Here is an 18,338-nt window from a genome sequence, read left to right as displayed (position 1 = left end):
TTGAGGTTGTCTTTCTCTTTCTCTTTCTTTCTTTTTTTTTTTTTTTTTTCACTTAAAAATATTCAACATAAAAACCTATTACTCTTCTTCAAGAAACTATTTCTGTTTAGTACAAAAGGAGAATAGCCTTCCATTCATTTCTTCATAGGATGAGGATGTCAGACTGTATATTTCTTTAGTGTATGAGATAGTAACTAAATATATTTCAAATAGTATCTTTATTTGAACACATTTTAAAATTAAAAACAAAACAAAAAACTCTGTGTGTGTGTCTCTCTGCACATAAACAGTGCCAAGGTTTTAATACAGAAAACATCCATTCTTCCAGTATTAGCATGGTTGAATCCATCTTCAAAGCTATAAACTCAGATGTCTCAAATGACTCGTTAATGGAATAAATGTTTCTAATGGTAAAGGTATGCAAATAGAACTTAATCGGGTGAAGGAAGAAGACGCTGTAATTCAATAAATAAAGTTGAGAATGTTACTGTGGTTACTGTGAACTCTATTTGCATACAGGCTTATCTTGTTTTTAAAGCAGAAGGGGGGGAAAAAAAGAAGAGAAAAAAAATCCCAACTTTCACCACATGTTCTCAAAATACAATCTCATAATAAGGCACAACAGTTAACAAGCAAAAAGTGCTTAGTGTGAAGTACCCAAAACGCATTGAAAACATTTTCTAGAACGACAGCAAACATGGGACTAGCCTCAGGTCATCTTACCGAGAAAATTGCACAATCAAACGTTTTGTCACTCGTGTCTGTTGTGTTAGGTCAGGACTGATTCTGTTACTACTCCGATTTCAGGAGTCTGCCAGCTTGGCTTTTTGGACTAATCACAACGTGGGTCCCTAGCTATTCTCCAGGGCAGACGACACTCCGTCACACTGAGATAGAATAGGGAGACACAAAGAAGAGAGACGCCCCATGTTGGATTCTCATGCTAGATATCAAATTACAGATCTTGCAACATTTAATACTGTGAATTAAAACCAGAACCACTCATCATTTTGAAGGAAAGCTCAAACTGTGCATGTTTTTACATCTGCGTGAAGACATACTATCCGTTTTGTGTTCCGGAAGAAAACTCGCTCCAGTGCAGTAGCTCATCCCTGTAAAGTGGAAGTATTTCAAGGAAACAGCAGGATGAGCAAAGTCTTTACTTACTCAGGCAGAGAAGGGATTTAAATAAGCACTTCAGAAAATATCTAAATTAATCCCATGCGTGCCCGCCTATGAGGAAGTGATCCAGAGCTCAGTGGCAGCCACGTGTCATTCCGGTGAGATACCTGGGCTGTCCTGGAAGGTGATGCTACGGAAGAAACCCTTACCTCCTGTACAGGACAGCATCTCACACTTGGAATTGCAGCAGCTGGGACTCTCAGTCCACCTTCCGATAGCTGATTCGCCTTGTCCGGAGAATGAGTGGAAAACACTGGGAACAGAAACCACAAATAGTGTAAAGATTCATTTCATAAATATCTCTTGAGCTTCTGTTTCATGTGGTTAGGCCATCTAGCTCTGGGAGCATTGTCAAGGCTTTTCTGAGAAGTTGCTCATGAAGGAAAGGAAACAGGTGTCCTATTTTTAGTTACTGTGCCCTCTTCCTCAAGTCCCCCTCCCTGCCCCCAAAAGGTTTGATATTGAAGTGGAAAGTGAGAGAAAGGAGAAGTGCTGAGAGTCTTATGGACTTGGAAATAGAGCTGCTATGTTTCTTACTTCATGAGCTTGGTCCCCTAAAATTGTTATACAGATATATGTATCACCATACTTAAAAAAGATCTGCATATGTATTTTTTTATGAAATTAAAACTTAATTCTGATTTCAAAAGGTACACAGAGAAAAGCCAGTCTCCCTCCCACCGTGGTTCCCCAGACTCCCAGGTCCTCTTCTTTCCCTAGAGGTCACCACTATGACCAGAGTGAAAACTTTTTAAGAGAAATAATTATCCTGTCAATTTGGTGTTCCATTACAACATGAATACCCCTTTGTGGTCTTTATTCCTGGATAATTTGGTCTGAAATATCTTAAAACACAGAGGGGGAAAGATGTTTCAGTTTTATGATTCTCTTTGCCTGTTAGAGTTTTAACTCACCTGTCAATGAAACCATTTTTTTTGTTTGTTTCAATTTTAAGAGATGTTCTACCCAACCAAAAGGAGTTGGGGGCTAGGGAGCCTCTATAGCATTTGCATTTTATAAAATTTTATAAGAGAAAGAAAAACAAGTTGTGATTTGAGAAACTTACATTATTTTCAACACCTGAGAAAAGCAATCATTGTAAACTGTTGGGAGAAGAAAAGCAGAGTACTGCTAAGTACTATGCCATTTTTTAAAAGACAGCAAAATAAAAACAGCAGTTTTTCCGGCATGTTATCTGTTGTGGGTGTTTTCTTCAGTTTTCAAATTTTCTATAATGATCAGTAAGGCTTTCTAATCATAAAAGTCATTGTAACACCAAGGTCAGGAGTTCAGATCCCAGCCACCCAAAAAATAAAAATAGAAAATAAAAATAAATCAAAAGGTATTTTTTTTTTTAAGAATTATGTATTGCATGCATACCACACTGTGTTCTCTAATCTTTTCTAAGTTGCATTGTAAAATCTGAGAACTCTTATATTCGGAATATGACAGGTACATAGATCTAATAACAGTGTTCTTCTAGTTCATTGTGAAGTTACCTCAAATAATTCTTTTTTGTTTGTCTGTTTTAGGGGCAATTGAACAATGAAAATTTTGAATAATTCTGACTCATCTACTTACTGTGGCCTCTACTATCTTCTGTTTACATTTGTTCGGCATACATTTCTAGTTTAACCATATAGATATTATTTCTGTGCCTAGTTGCACATTTGGAAGAGGGTATTTTTAACATTATGCAGGACATTCTCTTTCAGGTTAATAAATAGTAATTAAATTTGAGTATTGAAGATAGAATCAGCTTTAAATTGTTGGTCTTGACACCTACAATAAGTCTGACTGGATTTCAGACCTCCGCCCTAATATGTTATTAAGACCACGGCAGTTCACTTCTTGGCTGATCAGCTTAATGATTCATTTATACTTGTAGTAATATCTTTCAGTTGTATGCCTGTGTGTGTTTTAAAAAGGACAAAAATAAGTTTTTTGGGAGAAAAAAACCATCGTAATTGCTTTCAAATGTTCGAATAAATTCAAATCTATAAACTCCTGCTCAAGAATTTCCTTGCCAGATTATTATGTACTTGTTTGTCAAATCTCTCTAACTTTCTCCTACTTTCTTAATCTTAGGAGCTATATAAGATATTAAGTATTGCTGGCTAGTTAGAAAATGTAAATATTTTTAAAAGCTGTAAACATTCAAATGTTATAGGAAAGTTAAAAAAAAAAAAAAATCAGCTCTTCACTCCTAAAAACAGCTAAGAAACAGAAAATAGCCAAAAACTACCATAGACTATTAAGAAGAAAAAGTATATATTTCTGTTTAAATAAGTATTTGTTATCTTCAAATATGGTTCTTACTGAGAACATCTCAATAAACCGTCAGTCTATGACTAAGGAAATACTCCAACTAATGATTTACTAATAGGCAAAGAAATATCAACAAGGCCAGGAAGGCCCGTAGTTTACTATCTAACAGATGTGGCAACAGCAGTGGCCCAGCTAGATGGCAAGAGAGCAAGGGTTGTGCCCAAAGCATTACAAGTTTGCTAAGATTATTTCAGTCCATCAAGCTACTAATCCCAGGTGGGCATCATTACCACTGGAGTCCATGTAAAAAGAACACAATATGATATACCGGGTATGGTGGAAGTCTTTGTGCCCTAGACAATAGAAGCTTTGAATTATTACAGGTCAAAATTCTAGTGATTTTCTCATGGATTTATTGTACAGTGTTTGCTGCATTCTTTGAAAACTGAGACAAAATCTTTAACAACTTGGAAAAGTAACAAGAAGGGCAGAAATCATTTTCTAATGTACAGGAATGGAAGGAGATAAAACTTTAGAGCGAATTCAGGTATTTTTTTCACAAGCAAAACTCTCCCGTAGATATGAATAATTTTATTTTAATCTTGATTTCTTTGAAGTTGAAAGAAGACTCAGCTTTTTGGGTTAAGGATCATGTTTCACGATGTACTATTTTTGTAAACATTATTTTCCAGGAAAAAAAAGTCTATGATGCGTCTCCATGAAGATAATATAGTGGTCATGGGTAGCTTTCATGCTCTGTCATAGTATCCTGTGATATAAGGAGGGTGCAGGGAAACTAAGTCAGGAACAGAGTCAAACTATAGCTTTTACATGACCCAAGAATACCAAAAGCCCAGTTTATTTAATTTAAGCCAGTGCCCTTGGCTCTAGATTCAACTGGATATATTGTTATTTGAAGTAAATATATTTTCAAATATATTTTTCATAATAGTATGTATTGGTAGAAGTAACTCATTACTTTCTGGGTCAGAAGGAAATGTTCTCATTCTCAAGAGATCCAATCAAGGTTTGTTGGTCTACCTTACCAAACAGCCTCAGAAGTTCTCATGTGCCAGAGATGTCTTCATGAGAAAAAAAGATTCCTCAATACACTTTCTTTGCTTCTTCTTAGACCTCTGAGAAGGAGGTTTGCCACCAGGGAACACTTTTGCTTTCTCTTGGGGGTATAAGGCTATGGGCTTTTTACAATCTGCCTCTTATTTATAGCTAAGGCGCTTGATTAAAAACCAAATATAGTCTATGGCCATACCACCCTGAACATGCCTGATCTTGTCTGATTTTGGAAGCGAAACAGTGTCAGACCTAGTTAATACTTGGATGGGAGACTGCCTGGGAATACCGGGTGCTGTAGGCTTTAAAAAAAAAAAGGGAAAAAGAAAACAAATATAACTCTACTAACCTGGTGGTCAGAGAGAAGAATTCTTTGAAGAGATATAGTTTAAGAAAGGACAAAAAGAGGAAAATGGAATGATGTAAAGGAGAACAGATTTGGGATCCCTCAGTGTGCAAAAATAATGGCTTTTCAAATAGTTTTGAAAAAACATGTCTGTCAGATCTGTCAGTCAACTGCTTGGGGTTATATTTCTTTAAAATCTTACATTTCTTTAAAACCTCTGAAGTTCAAAGTAAATAACTGTAACAATGGTTAAATCCGATATTTACAAGGAGAGTGTGTTTCCTGAGAATTTGACATTTCAATTAAGGTTGTAATAGTGCTGCCACTGCCTTTTCAAACATGATCAAATATGTCACATTGGAAAACCGTGTAATCTTTGGAGATCTTCCTCAGGCTCTTGTATCCTGTATGAGTTCTGACAGAAAACTTTAACACAAATCATAAACTTCATTTAAGTAATTGGTACTAAGAAAGAAACTTCTGGCCCAGTACTTTGACTCTTTTAGCTTTAGAAACCAAGAAAGCTGTATTTCTAAGTTGGTTAAGGGTTCATCTATTCTGCCTCCAACGGCAATCTCAGTATTTAAAGGGTATCCATGAAGTCTGGAAACAAAGAAGAATATACCTAATGTCACCAGGGACATCTTCAATCTCTAAAAATTAGAATACCATATAGAATATTTATAATAGAATAAAATAGAACAAAACAAAATAAAATAGAATAAATTAATAGCACTATCTGTGTTTCCAGACTGCGTGAAAATCCTCTACATGAAGTTGTGGGTGTGTTGAGCCAGCTGAGTAAGTGGATGAAATGGGAACTTGACTGCAGGAAGTGGTGCTTTTCTGATGCTGCTAATTAAGGAATGTGGAACCCTTTCTTCTGAGTCAGCTTGGCGGTATGTAGAACTCTGCCCTGCTTTCTGCTTACATGATTATTGCATGAAACTTTAGAAATAAAACCAGAGTATCTTGACATTAAACATTTAAGAGGCAAGAGGTGTGTGTGTGTTTTAAATGGTTCCTAATCTTTAAAATGGCTAGTTGCAGCTGATCATATCAGCTGATCATATTTACAGCATAGTCTGGAATGGCACTGTGTGACCCAAAAGAGAATTTGGACAATTTCTGAGCTCACGTTCTTAGGTACACAGGCTTATCATAGCATTTTGAGGATTCACTAGAATTACACAGCAGTAAAAAAAAAAAAAATCTCTGTAGGACTGTTGACTATTTTTTATTTTTTTTTTTGGTAAAATGAATGTTAGCTTGTTAGATTTTAAAGGTAATACAGGCATATTATGGAAAATAGAGAAAAATAGGAAGTAGGAAAGAGATCATGTATGTTTCATTACCAAAAAGCAACCATTTAAAAATTTTTAGTAAAAATTTTGAAATGTATGCAAAAATAGAGAGTAGTAAAATAGTAAAATGAACCCCCACATCCAACAGTTTTACAATTTCAAGATGTTAACCACATTAGCTTCAATTCTCTCTTTTTTTTTTTCTTGTTAAAGTATTACAAATTCTTTTTTTTTTTTTTTTTTTTTTGGCAGTTTGCTGGTACAAGGATCAAGCCCTGGACCTTGGTGTTATCAGCACCATGCTCTAACCAACTGAGCTAACTGGCCAGTCCCTAGAAATTCTAATATATCATGTCATTCTTTTCTTATACACTTCAGTATATGTCTCCCAAGGTATATATATATTTCGTCTAATAATCCATAATGCCATTATCACAGCTAATAAAATCAACAATAATTTTTTTGGTATCACACAATATTTAGGCCTGATAAGAAAACCGATTTTAAAATTTGTATGTATATTTACATCCTACCTTTTTGCTTACCAGTAAAAAGATTTATAGTTTATTTAAAATGTGCTTTTTCATCTTGGTTTTTCCATTTGCTATTACAACTATTTCCAAATGGCATATTTTTCAAAACTTTCTGATTTTAAAATGGCTGTGTGCAGTGGGGGGGGCGGGGCGGGTAACTTGGTTGATTAAACATTCCTTTATTTGTGAGTCTTCACACATATATGGAGAGAGAATTCATGTGTGTATTTTTCTTCCCCTTATAGAAGTCTTGTTGCTATGAATCTTTACACCTTTTCCTTGATTAGAGCTGTTTCCTTAGGACTGATTTCAGTAGTGCTATTGCTGCATCAAAATGTATGAACATTTGTAAGACCCTTGACGGGTCTCACTTAGTTGTTTACAAAAGGACTGTACCAATTTACACTTCCACTTACAAAGGATGAGAGAGCCTCTATTAAAATGTTTAAAGGCAGTGCTTTTCAGAACTCTTATAAATCATTGGCTATAAGAGGCTGACTTATGCTTGTCATACGGTCATAGTCATCTCAAAATAAATAAACACACATTTTCTATAGCTATAAAAACATGGCATGTGCAGACTACCAAACTACTGCATAGTAACTTTGATTAAACGAGGGAACTGGTTTACTTGTTGAAAATGTGGCTATGAGATAGTTTCCACCCAGTCGGGAAGCACAGTCTGGGAGGGGGAGGGGAACCAGCTTTTTTTTCTTGCTTCTACCCATCCTGAAGAAGGTAGAAATGAACAGGTCAGCGTTCTCCCTTTATTTTACGATTTTATTTGTTTCCATATGACTGAGTTGATGATGCAAAAGTATGGGTTGAAAACTAGCAGAAAACTTGTGGTGGCCGGGGTTTCCTGTAAACACAGCCCCACGGTACTGGCTCACAGAGGATTAAGGCAGAGCCATTTTAGCTGCGATTCCAAATTCTACTTTGTCTCCTTGGGGACACGCTGTTTTTATTTGTAGACTTCGAGTAAAACTGCTTCAGAAACTGTTTATTTCTCTTCATCACATTCTTATTTTCTTTAAGGAATTCATCATATTGATTACAAACCCTTGGAGAAAATTCAACCGTTATAGGTTTGGAGAGGGTTATGTGACAGATTCTTTTCTTTTCTTTTCTTTTCTTTTCTTTTCTTTCTTTCTTTCTTTCTTTCTTTCTTTCTTTCTTTCTTTCTTTCTTTCTTTCTTTCTTTCTTTCTTTCTTTCTTTCTCTCTCTCTCTCTCTCTCTCTCTCTCTCTCTCTCTCAGGAAGGGAGGGAGAAAGAAAAATTCATTACTGTTGTGTTTATGTGAGAAAAAAGAAGGAACTTGATAAGAAAATACTTAGCATGGTTTTCTTTAAAATACAGCATCTAAATTCTTAATTCCTTTTCTGGGGCGGGGGGAGGAGGATTCAGGAAAGATGTTTCTATTATCTCCGTTTGCTTTTCACTGTTTTCATCCCACTCAAGGAGGTCAAACTCATTCCTCAAAGCAAGTGGGAACAAAATATAATATCTTAAAATATTTTTAAGAGGACATGCAGGCTTGGTCTTTGTCAAACTATGTCAACAAAATGTGCTAACCACATTAAAAAAAAAAAAAAGTTGTCAAAGAAGCCAAAGGGATGAGTTAAACTGAAGGGCTGTTTCAGAATAGGGAGTCATCGAGAGCCCTTCTGGCTGACGTTTACTGAATGATCGCAAGGTGTCAGGCACCGTTGCAGGGCTCCAGGACCGCCCATGCATCGGGCGACATCATGACTCCCCTTTCCCAGGTGAAGCAGGGACGGGAAGCAGTCGGGCCGAGGTGTCCCAGCGGCTGAGGCTGGAGGCAGCCTTTGGATCCAGGCGGTCTTGCAGGCTGGGTTTTGTTCATTTCCGGTGTCTGAGAAGACCTGCCGCGTTAGTGCTGGGAGATGCCGCGCGGTGCAGGAGCGTGGCGCTAGATCAGTTATAGTACCGAATGTCAGGAAGCCATCCGAGCTGCAGTCGGGACTCGTGGCTTTCTTTTTTTCTTTTTTCTTTTTGTCACTGTACGCCTATCAGGGATGTGGCTCCGACCTTAATCTCATCTCCAGCATTTTCCCCAGTCCCAGGGTGTGGCTTGGGCGGGCGCACCTCCCTAAAGCTCATCAGTTTCCCTTCCCTCCCCGCTGCTGCCCTCACATTACCTTCTGTCTCCTTCTCAGGCCTCCCTTGACCTCCAGTTGGGCGAAGATACCTCAGGGACGCTGAAGGGCAGGTTGTCTGCCACCTTCCATGGAGATTGCCCCGATCAAGGTAGATCAAGGTATATTTTTCAAAGAATTACACTTGCTTTGTCTACACTGGGCGGGCTAGCTAATGGTTGAGCTATGCAGGTTCTGGAATAGGCAAATCTGGGTCCAAATCTGAGTCCCTCCCTCACCTGCTATAAACACCCTTGCTTCTCTTATCCAGTCCATGAATAAGTACCGTGGCAGGGCCTTGTCCTGGTTGAGAACACGTTTGTGGGTGTATGACTGGGTTTGGAGTGCTGGCGAGCTTCTGACTGTGGACAATGGTCTTTACAGTGATAGTGTGCCTTGGGCTGGCCGGTTAGCTCAGCTGGTGAGATCACGGTGTTATAACACTAAGATCAAAGGTTCCAATCCCTACAGCGACCAACCACCAAAAAAAAAAATCATAATAATAGTAATAGTGTGCTGTAATGGAGTGCTTACTGTGTGCCAAATCCTTCCCAGTGCATGTCATGTGTGAGGAGATTATTTATTTATTCCTCTGGAATACAATTCTGAGTACTATTACCTACGCCTGTAAAATGGGGAAAACGGAGGGAAAGAACAAGTGGCATAGTAAAGGCGGCACAGCCGGGAAGTCGAGTCTTGGTTTGACCCCAGAGAGCCAGTTTCAAGAGCTCAGCCCTTTAACCGATGCCTGTGTCGCCGTTCTACAACATGGCCTTCTAATGGGGGAGACCCACGTTATGACTCTTCCTGGGTATCCTGAAATGGTCTGTCAATAAGTACTCAATCCATAATGGCCATTATTATTCTTTGTTCTCCTAAGGCCAAGGTCAACCGCTTAGTATGAAAAAGAATGGCATGAGTCAGCTCGGACTTCACCATTCCCATCTGGGCTAGAATACTACTTCATTCTAGTTGTAGAACCTCAAGTAGAAGTTTAGTAAGTCAGAAAGTTAGTTAACCTCTGATGGCCGCCGTTTCCTCATCTGCAAATAGATCTAAATATACAAGTTATCAGGAGAACTAATTAACACCATGCGATATATCAGATATGGAGTTGAATCTCTGGCAAATAGCAGGGGCTCAATAAATAGTTTTATTATTTTTTTCCCTTCTTATCCTCTCTTCTTACTATTATTGTTATTGTTGTCGAAAAGTAACCTGAAAACATGGACACATTTAAACATCCTAAGTGATTTCAGCAAAGGAGACTATCCGTGTTACTAATTTAAGAGTGCTCTTGGTTATAGCATCTTGTTTAATAAGGCACTTAATAACCAGGCAGGTCATCATTCTGTTCATACCATTTAATGGCCCTCAGGTTCATTTAGAACAACATCCAAAATCTTCATCATGGACAGAAGGCCCATTGCAATCATCATGCACTTCTCCCATCTTAATTTTCTGACTTGTCTCTACGCCAGCACAATGCCATGCTGGGCTTCTTGCTGTTCCTTGTATCAATGGACACACTTTGCCTTAAGGCCTTTGCATGCCAGTCCCTGAACCTGGAATGCTCTTCCCCTAGAACTCCTTGTGGCTCCCACTGTCACCCTTTGAGATCTTCACTCAGATGTTTCTCAGAAGACTTTCGGGACCAGCCTATTTAATGTCACTCCCACCCTCCACTCCCTAGCCCTTTAGTCCCCCTTATTTTTCTTTGTAAAAATGTACCATCTAATATACTACGTTATTAAAGGTTACCTCCATGAGGATAGGCATTTTAATCTGTTTGGTTTCCTGCTGCATCCCCAGAGCCTAGAATAGTGCCTGGTACCTAGTAAGTGCTTAATATTTATTTGTTGAGTGAGAGAGTAAATGAGAGAGTGAATGAAAGAATCTAGGGAGGATATTTATTTAATTATATGGGAACACTTCCTGTGTGCTGGCTGCGGGTCCATAGCATGCAGGAAACTGGCCTTTCCTTTGAGGAGACTGCAGTGTATTCTGATGGCAGGACAAATACATCCAGGGTGAGGCATAATCCAGTACACGTCATACAGGAAGGGGTGGCAGTTGAAGTGGACCTTGGGAAATGGGTACGATGACTACAGATTGATTTTTGCATGTATGTGGCACTTGCATTTGGAGACATCGGAAGTAAGAGTGGGGCGGGCAGCTGGAACAGAGCAAGGGGGTGAGTAAAGAATGGATTATCAAATTTTACCAAAAAGCAGTGTAATAATTGAAAATAGTAAAAAATTCATCCCTAATGTTTTGTTCCCCAGAGTATTTAATACAGTGTGTAGTTTAAAAAAAATTATTATTATTATTCTTTTAAAAGATGACTGGTAAGGGGATCTCAACCCTTGACTTGGTGTTGTCAGCACCACGCTCACCCAGTGAGCTAACCGGCCATCCCTATATGGGATCCAAACCCGTGGCTTTGGTGTTATCAGCACCACACTCTCCCGAGTGAGCCACAGGCCAGCCCCCCAAAAATTGTTAATTGCATACATATATGGGGTTCAATGTGGTATTTTAATATATTTAAACACTGTGAAATGTTTAAATCAAACTAATTAACATACGCATCTCCTCATCTTTTTTCCTGTGGTGGGAACATTTAAAACCTCTCTTAGCAATATTCAAATATACATTATTACAATAATAGTCATCGTGCTGTACAGTAGGTCTCCAGAACCTACTCCTCTTGTCTAATTGAAATGTTGTACCCTTTGACCAAGGTCTCCTCATTGCCTGCCCTTCTAGGCCATCCTACTCCCCAGATCCTACTAACCACAATTCTGCTCTCTACCTCTATGAGTTTGACTTTTTAATTAATTAATTAATTAGTTGGTGGCTGGCCCATCACAGGGATTGGACCCTGGACCTTGGTGTTATGAACACCATGTTCCAACCAACTGAACTAAGTGGCCAGCCTGAGTTTGACTTTTTTCAGATTCCACATGTGAGATCATCCAGTATTTGCCTTTCTGTACTTGGCTTATTTCATGTATGTTAACAGCCAATTAATTTTTAATTATATAGGTAAAATAGGGTTATGTTTTACATACAGAAGATCAAAACATTCAACCATCACCAATCTGTCTTGGTTCCTTACCCACATTTGAAAAATAATGACTTTTGGTGTGGGCCTTCCCAACTTTTATTCATGCATCTGTATAGATATTTCTTTATGATCTGTGTGTGTTTGTGTGTGTGTGTGTGTGTATGTATATTTATATATAATACACATATACTTGTAATTCCTTTAGAAAATATATTATTGTATGCGTTTTTAAACAAAAATGGCTTACCTTTTTTCCTTTTTTTTAAACTCTTGTCTTGGTGATCTGTGCACATGAGTACATGTGGCACTACTTCATTCCTTCCAACTGCTGTCTATATTTTAAAATTTGGGTAGAGTATAGTTTACATGGCCATTTCCTTTTTAATGAACATGTAAGTTGGTTTAATTTTCACTCTTATAAACAATGCTGCAATGAACATCCTTGTGTATGCTTCTTTGTGTACATGACTGATTATTTCTCTAGCATAGATACTATAATTATATTTGTTTTTACTAGTTTATTGTTTATTTCTCCTGTTAAAATGTAAGCCCCACGAGGGCAGGAATCTGATTTGTTTTGTGCCTCACTCTTTAAATGCTACCTAGCCAAGTGCTTGGGAGAAAAGGAGTGGCCAGTAAATATTTACTGAATGAATCAGGCTGAAAGGTTGGTGGGGGCCATGGTATGGTTTTACATCCTGAGAGGGAATTATGACTTATTTTGGTAAAATTGGAGATTTTCACACAGGGCAGTAGCAGGATGGTTATTGGTGGGGTTCAGGAAAGAGTATTCTGGGCTAGGAAGAAGGGAATTACAGGTGAACCAGTAATGAGATTATTACACAGGTCAGAAGGAAACAAGAAACAAAATTTGTGGGAACAGAAAGGAAAGGGTGCTTTGAGAGATACTGGAATAATAGGATCAGTAAGATTTACTAACTAATTAGCAGAAGGCATGGAAAGAAGGTTGATACCTAGTCTAAAACATTTTAATTTTACAAACATTTATTGCCCCCCAGCTCTGTGCAGAAAGCTCTCTGCTAATTGCTGTTGGGACGTAATTGACATGACCTTTCTTCCCTACTTTCAAAGGAAATTTGCAGTCTGCTAGGGAAGAGGGATGTGAACACAGGTACACCACAAACTCCAGGGAGTGACTGAGACGAGGGAGGGGCCTAGCCCCAGGGCAACCAAGTGAAATACTGCTGTTCCAGAATGGGGGGAGGGGAGGAAGGTGAGGGAGGATGTCCAGCTTTGTCCCAGAGCCACACATGGCTGATTGGTGGGCATCAGAGAATAAGATGCAGAGAAATATGCAGCGGTGTAGATTTTTTAAAATCGAAGAAATTTAGGTTGATGACAGCACTGAGGTTTGACCTTGGGTTCAAATGGCTATTGGCTCACTGTAGTCTGGACGGTAGGGACAGAAATCCTTAGCTTCAGGCAGGTTACTTAAACATCCTGAGCCTCAGTTTCCTCTTTTTAAAGAAAAGGTGATAATGGGCTGGCTGATTATTCAGTTGGTTAGAGGGTGGTGCTGATAGAACCAAGGTGGAGGGTTCAATCCCTGTACTGGCCAGCTGCCCCCAAACACACACACACACAAAATAAAGAAAAGGTGATAATAACCAAAGGGTGAAGATTGACAAGTTTATAGCTCGGGGATGCAGGGAATGCATATCAGTGGCAGCTCTGATGCTATGATCAGACCCTTGGCACAGGGAGAGGAAAATGTCAGCTTGAAGTAAAAGGACTCCACCTTCTTAGTTTGTCATGTCCTCTGTTTAACCAGGACGGGATCTTTCAGGAGATAATATCTCTGGAGGAAGAAACACTTATGTGAAGTTCAATGGTTCTTTCAGTTTTATTTCCATTTCCTTTCAGTGGGGTCTCAGTACTCTTGGAATAAAATCCAAAGTCTAGCAGGGTCCACCAGATCTCTGGGCCATGTTATCAGGAATTCTGTTTTTATTCTAAAAGACATTGGGGGTTTTAGGCAGGGTGGTGACATAGTCGGACTTGACTTTTGAAAAGATCAGTGTGAGTGCTCACAGTTGTCACTGTCTGCATTTTCTGCTGGAATAGCAGCTCTGGAAACACAGGGACGTTGGAGTTGGAGATGGAGTCAGCAGCTGGAAATATATTCTGGGAGTTGAAGAGAGAATTCTGGGTGGGAAATATATAAATTTAGGAGCCTTATTAGAGATGGTATTTTGAGCCATTGGACTGGATGAAATCACCTGAATAAGAAAAATGCAGTTGCTTTGAGCCCTGGGCCAAGTTAAAGTTTGGAGGTCAAGAAGAGGAGAAACCGCTGGCTGGTTAGCTCAGTTTGTTAGAGCATGGTGCAGATAACACCAAGGTCCAGGGCTCAATCCCTGTACTGGCCAGCACCACCGCCAAAAAAAAAAAAAAAAAAAAAAAAAAAAAAGATGTAACAGAAGTCAGTTTCCTGAAGAGCATGAGAAGGGAGTGTTAGGAAAAGTGGGCTGAAGGCTCTATGCCAGAGAAGTCCTGATGGTTGGAGTTTAGAACACTGAGGGAAGGGTTACCAAGACTAGAAACTGGACAGTTTGGCAGCACTCAGATCCACAAGGCTGGGAAGGCAAGCTATGGAGTTTGTTCCTTTTTTCCCTAAGGCAATAGGAAGCCATTAAGCAGGGCGGTGACATGATCTGATATCCATAGTAAAAGATCTCTTGGGTTATGGGTGGAGAAGGCATTAAGGCAAACCTGGAAAAGGAGAAGCTTGGAGAAACCTGTACCTACTCACTAAATCTGTTTGGGGGAGAGAGTGGTCGTGGACTAGGCTTGTGTCAGACAGAGATGAAGATAAGCAAAGTTTAGATGTATTAAAGTAGGGTTTGACTACAGATTAACGGCGTGTGTGTTGAAAGGGATGGAGATGAAACATATTTGACTTGTAGGTTTTTGTTCAGTGAGTGGCTGGATGGAAGACAGTTCCATTTATTGAGATGATAATAGTAAATGGATCTCAATAAAAGTTACCTTCCTCTTTCCCTGTCTTCCCTCATGCCAAATCTCTCCATTTGGAATATCTGATGAATGCAGAAATTTTTAAAGAGGTGCTCCTGATGTTATGTCACCTGTAATTTTTAAGGAAGTTTTATATTAACATTTTGAGTGAAGTCAACCTTGGAAAACCATCCAGAATATTAGAGGAAGACATATATTGTGTTCGCAAAGGGTAGAGGGCACTCTTCAAACTTACCAATGGGCTAAATACAGTTAAAGTAAAACAATGTTCTTTACCTTATCAAGATCGATTAATTCAATCAAGTCAGGATTGTATCAAAACCCCTGTTTAGATTGAATTTTATCCTTGGCCCCTCCCTTTTTGGTTTGCTTATAAAAACCAGCAATCACATCTCTTCCAGTATTGTTCCGGGCCAGGTGAACTAGCAAACTCCTAGAGAGAGAGTTTCCAGGTTCCAGCCACTGTTTTCGATTCTGAAAGGTAATTTCTTTTATATATTTATTTATTTTTTTTATCATATTACGATATTTTATAGAGGGTTTAAAATTGTGAGATGACTTGTATGGGATCAGGAAACTTAATAGAAGAGAGAGAAGTGCAGTGTTCTCTCCAGTTGTTTGTTACCCCTGCTGAATTCAGTGCATTCAGTCTTGTTAAAAGGGCTACCCCTGTTTCCTTCTCAAATGTTCTTTGTAGTTTGCAAATACTGGCAGGTTTGCCTTTTTCATTTTCTTTTCCTGCTAACTCCTCACTGCAGTTTTTCAGGTTTTCCTGCTCTGAACACTGAATTCTTTTACGTCGAGTATCTATGTTGGCTCTATTTCAGCTGCAGGGATTTACACACAGTTTCCAAATTGTTTTTCTATAATAGTTCCACAGTAAAATAAATACTTGTGAAATGAGAAGATCATACCACATTCTGTTCTTCTAATTAAGGCTAAGTCGCAAAAGATGATTCTAATAAATATTAAATACAGCAAATCAGAAGGGTTTTTTTGTTATGTTATTAAATCTGAGAATGCTGTGACCGGCAGGATCTGGATAAAAGATCAGATGTTAGCTAAATGAAGAGGCCTGATATCACTAGGATTAAATCAGAGATAATGGTGTGATTTTATAAGTGTGCACTGGGAAATATGTCTTAAGGAAGGCCTGTCCGTTTAGATAATTGTGAAAAATGAGGTGTAGCTGATGTTTGTTGCATTCAAAAGAGGCTGAAGTGGGGTTTTTCTTCCTTTCTCCCAGTAACATGTGTAGGTCTTCAGCTCACGTTTGAAGGGACCTTTCTTCTGGTTCCCTTCTTTGTTTCTGTTGTTGGCGTCTCATAGCACCTGACTCCTTTAGAGATGGTCTAGCCAGGCGGTGATGGTGAAGCAGGATTACATGTGGGTGGAGCTAAGTGTTTGAAGACCAACGTCTGATTTTCAGTTTACACTTCATGCAATAATAATATGAGTTCTTAGCTTTTATTGTAAAACTGAATGTCCCTAGTGTTCTGTTATTTGGGGGGCTTCTATTTTTAATTGTTTTAACTATGCATGCTTTCCAAATAAATCTTAAGTATGAGTCTCCACATTCTAAAGGAAGAATGTCTCACAGAAGCCCTCCTGGCGAATTTAGATGACTCTATGTCCTTCTGAAAACACAGTATATATTTGCAACCCAGCAGTCAGTCACTGGCAGAATTTTGCAACGATTTCCCAGTTTTGTTGGCACGTCTCCAGGAATAAGGTTCTTTGTAATTCTTTGCTCAAACATAAGGATCACATATAACATTTAGCTGATAGATCAGTTAATACGATTATCTTTCAATTTTAAAAGCTATACCATAATAAGGTATTTTTTGGAGGGGGAGAGAAACAGTAACAGAAACAGAATGATGCTATAATGCTAGTGAAGCGGTAGCTTTATGAGGACACAGAGAAAAGCACGTTTTTGGTTTTTGCTCAGAAATAATTCAGTAGCAACAAGGTCTGAGAGCCAGGAGTCTTATTGTTCTTAGTGGAATGATTATTTGTCAAAATATTTGATTGTTTCCCTATTCCTACTGAAAAGTTTGGACTTTTCTTTTTGCTCAATTTTGACACTAGGATTTTTAACAATCCACGCTATTGTGTTTACAGCATTCAAGGTTTCAGAGTTCAAAGGTTATCCATTAACATGTAGAGTAAGGCTACACTTATGTTAAGGCTCAGCCTGGTTCCACTTGCTCATAGTTTCTTTGTTTTGTAGCAAAGCTCCTAGTCATTTGTTTTGATAAAGTTAAATGAAGTTTCTTGTTTATGAAGAGTGTGATTTTGGACTGTATTTTAGAATGTGGACATTTATAAGGTTTTAAAAAATATTTTAAAGAGTGGTATTCATCTTTTGTGAGAAGAGGAATCTTGTATTAACAGTGATCAATGTCAGTGTACTTGAATGAAAAAAAAAATAGTGCTGGCCTAAGAATCTACTTCTGGCACTGCTAATTAATTAAGTGTGACCAAGTAATTGATTCACTTTCTTTTTAAAAAAGACTAACCAGACCATATGTGGGGTTAGTAGTTATATATAAAATGACAGCAAAACATTACACTTGGCAAATTCTTCCCCTTTGCTAAGCTGTCTTCTCAAATTCCTTTTCCTATTTATGAAGGATTGCATTGCTCACCAGTTCTAGATTTTTTTTAGTTTTTTTTTTCCTTCCTCTTTCTTTTCTTTTGATTTAGGAAATATATTTTTTAAATGCCTTTTCTGATCTGTTTTTAAGTTTTTCCATCCTGGATACACGGAAGGCCACTAAAAAAACCCCTTGCTATTTTGTTTGTAGCAACTTGCATAGCTCCATTTCATACTTGCATTCATTTGCATTTTGGTGCTGAAAAATTAGTGGATGTGGCTGTTGTGTCATGGTTGCTCCTTAGGGCTTACTTAAAATGCGGGAATATCACAGGCCTTTGGAATCAGAACCTTTTCTTGTCTTTTCTTTCATTCTTTTTATTTTTTGGTGAGCAAGAAAAAAGACAGTTGGGAAACGCTTTAAAAGAGCTGGGCACAGGGAGGAGGGGAAAGACTATTGTTTTTTATTTTTTTTGTCCTCACTTTAAGCCCAGTTTCATCCAAGTGTATTTCTATCAAAACCGAGTAGATTCTTGGAACCTAGGACAAGTTTAGAAATCTCAAGTTGTAATAGCAGCGTAAGCCAAGCCCTTCACAGAAAAGAAGAGGTCACAACAATTAAAGGATAGCTTTATGAAAATAGTAATTTAAAGAAAAAATTTTAATCATCTTGTCTCGTCAAACTTCCTCACACTTGAAGAAAATCTGGAAGTGTTTAAGTCACCCAAACCAGTGTAAAGGTTTTTTGTTTGTAATTCTGGATGACCCAGGAGTTCGGGCTACCAGCCCCTCCCCTCGCCTGGGCACA

General features: G+C 38.4%; 1 long non-coding RNA gene across 1 annotated transcript in view; it reads right to left on the bottom strand.

Moving 5' to 3' along the window:
- Positions 1 to 1,411, bottom strand: part of LOC134371653 (uncharacterized) — a 30,718-nt gene extending 29,307 nt beyond the window's left edge. The window contains exon 1 of the long non-coding RNA XR_010022868.1: positions 1,332 to 1,411. This is a non-coding gene — a long non-coding RNA (uncharacterized LOC134371653). The remainder of the gene's footprint in view (positions 1 to 1,331) is intronic.
- Positions 1,412 to 18,338: the final 16,927 nt, after the last annotated feature.

The sequence above is a fragment of the Cynocephalus volans genome, chromosome 1, assembly GCF_027409185.1.
Source record: "Cynocephalus volans isolate mCynVol1 chromosome 1, mCynVol1.pri, whole genome shotgun sequence".
Taxonomy (NCBI): Eukaryota; Metazoa; Chordata; class Mammalia; order Dermoptera; family Cynocephalidae; genus Cynocephalus; species Cynocephalus volans.
The sequence above is the reverse complement of the archived record's forward strand: the minus strand, read 5'-3'. Positions and strand labels throughout refer to the sequence as shown.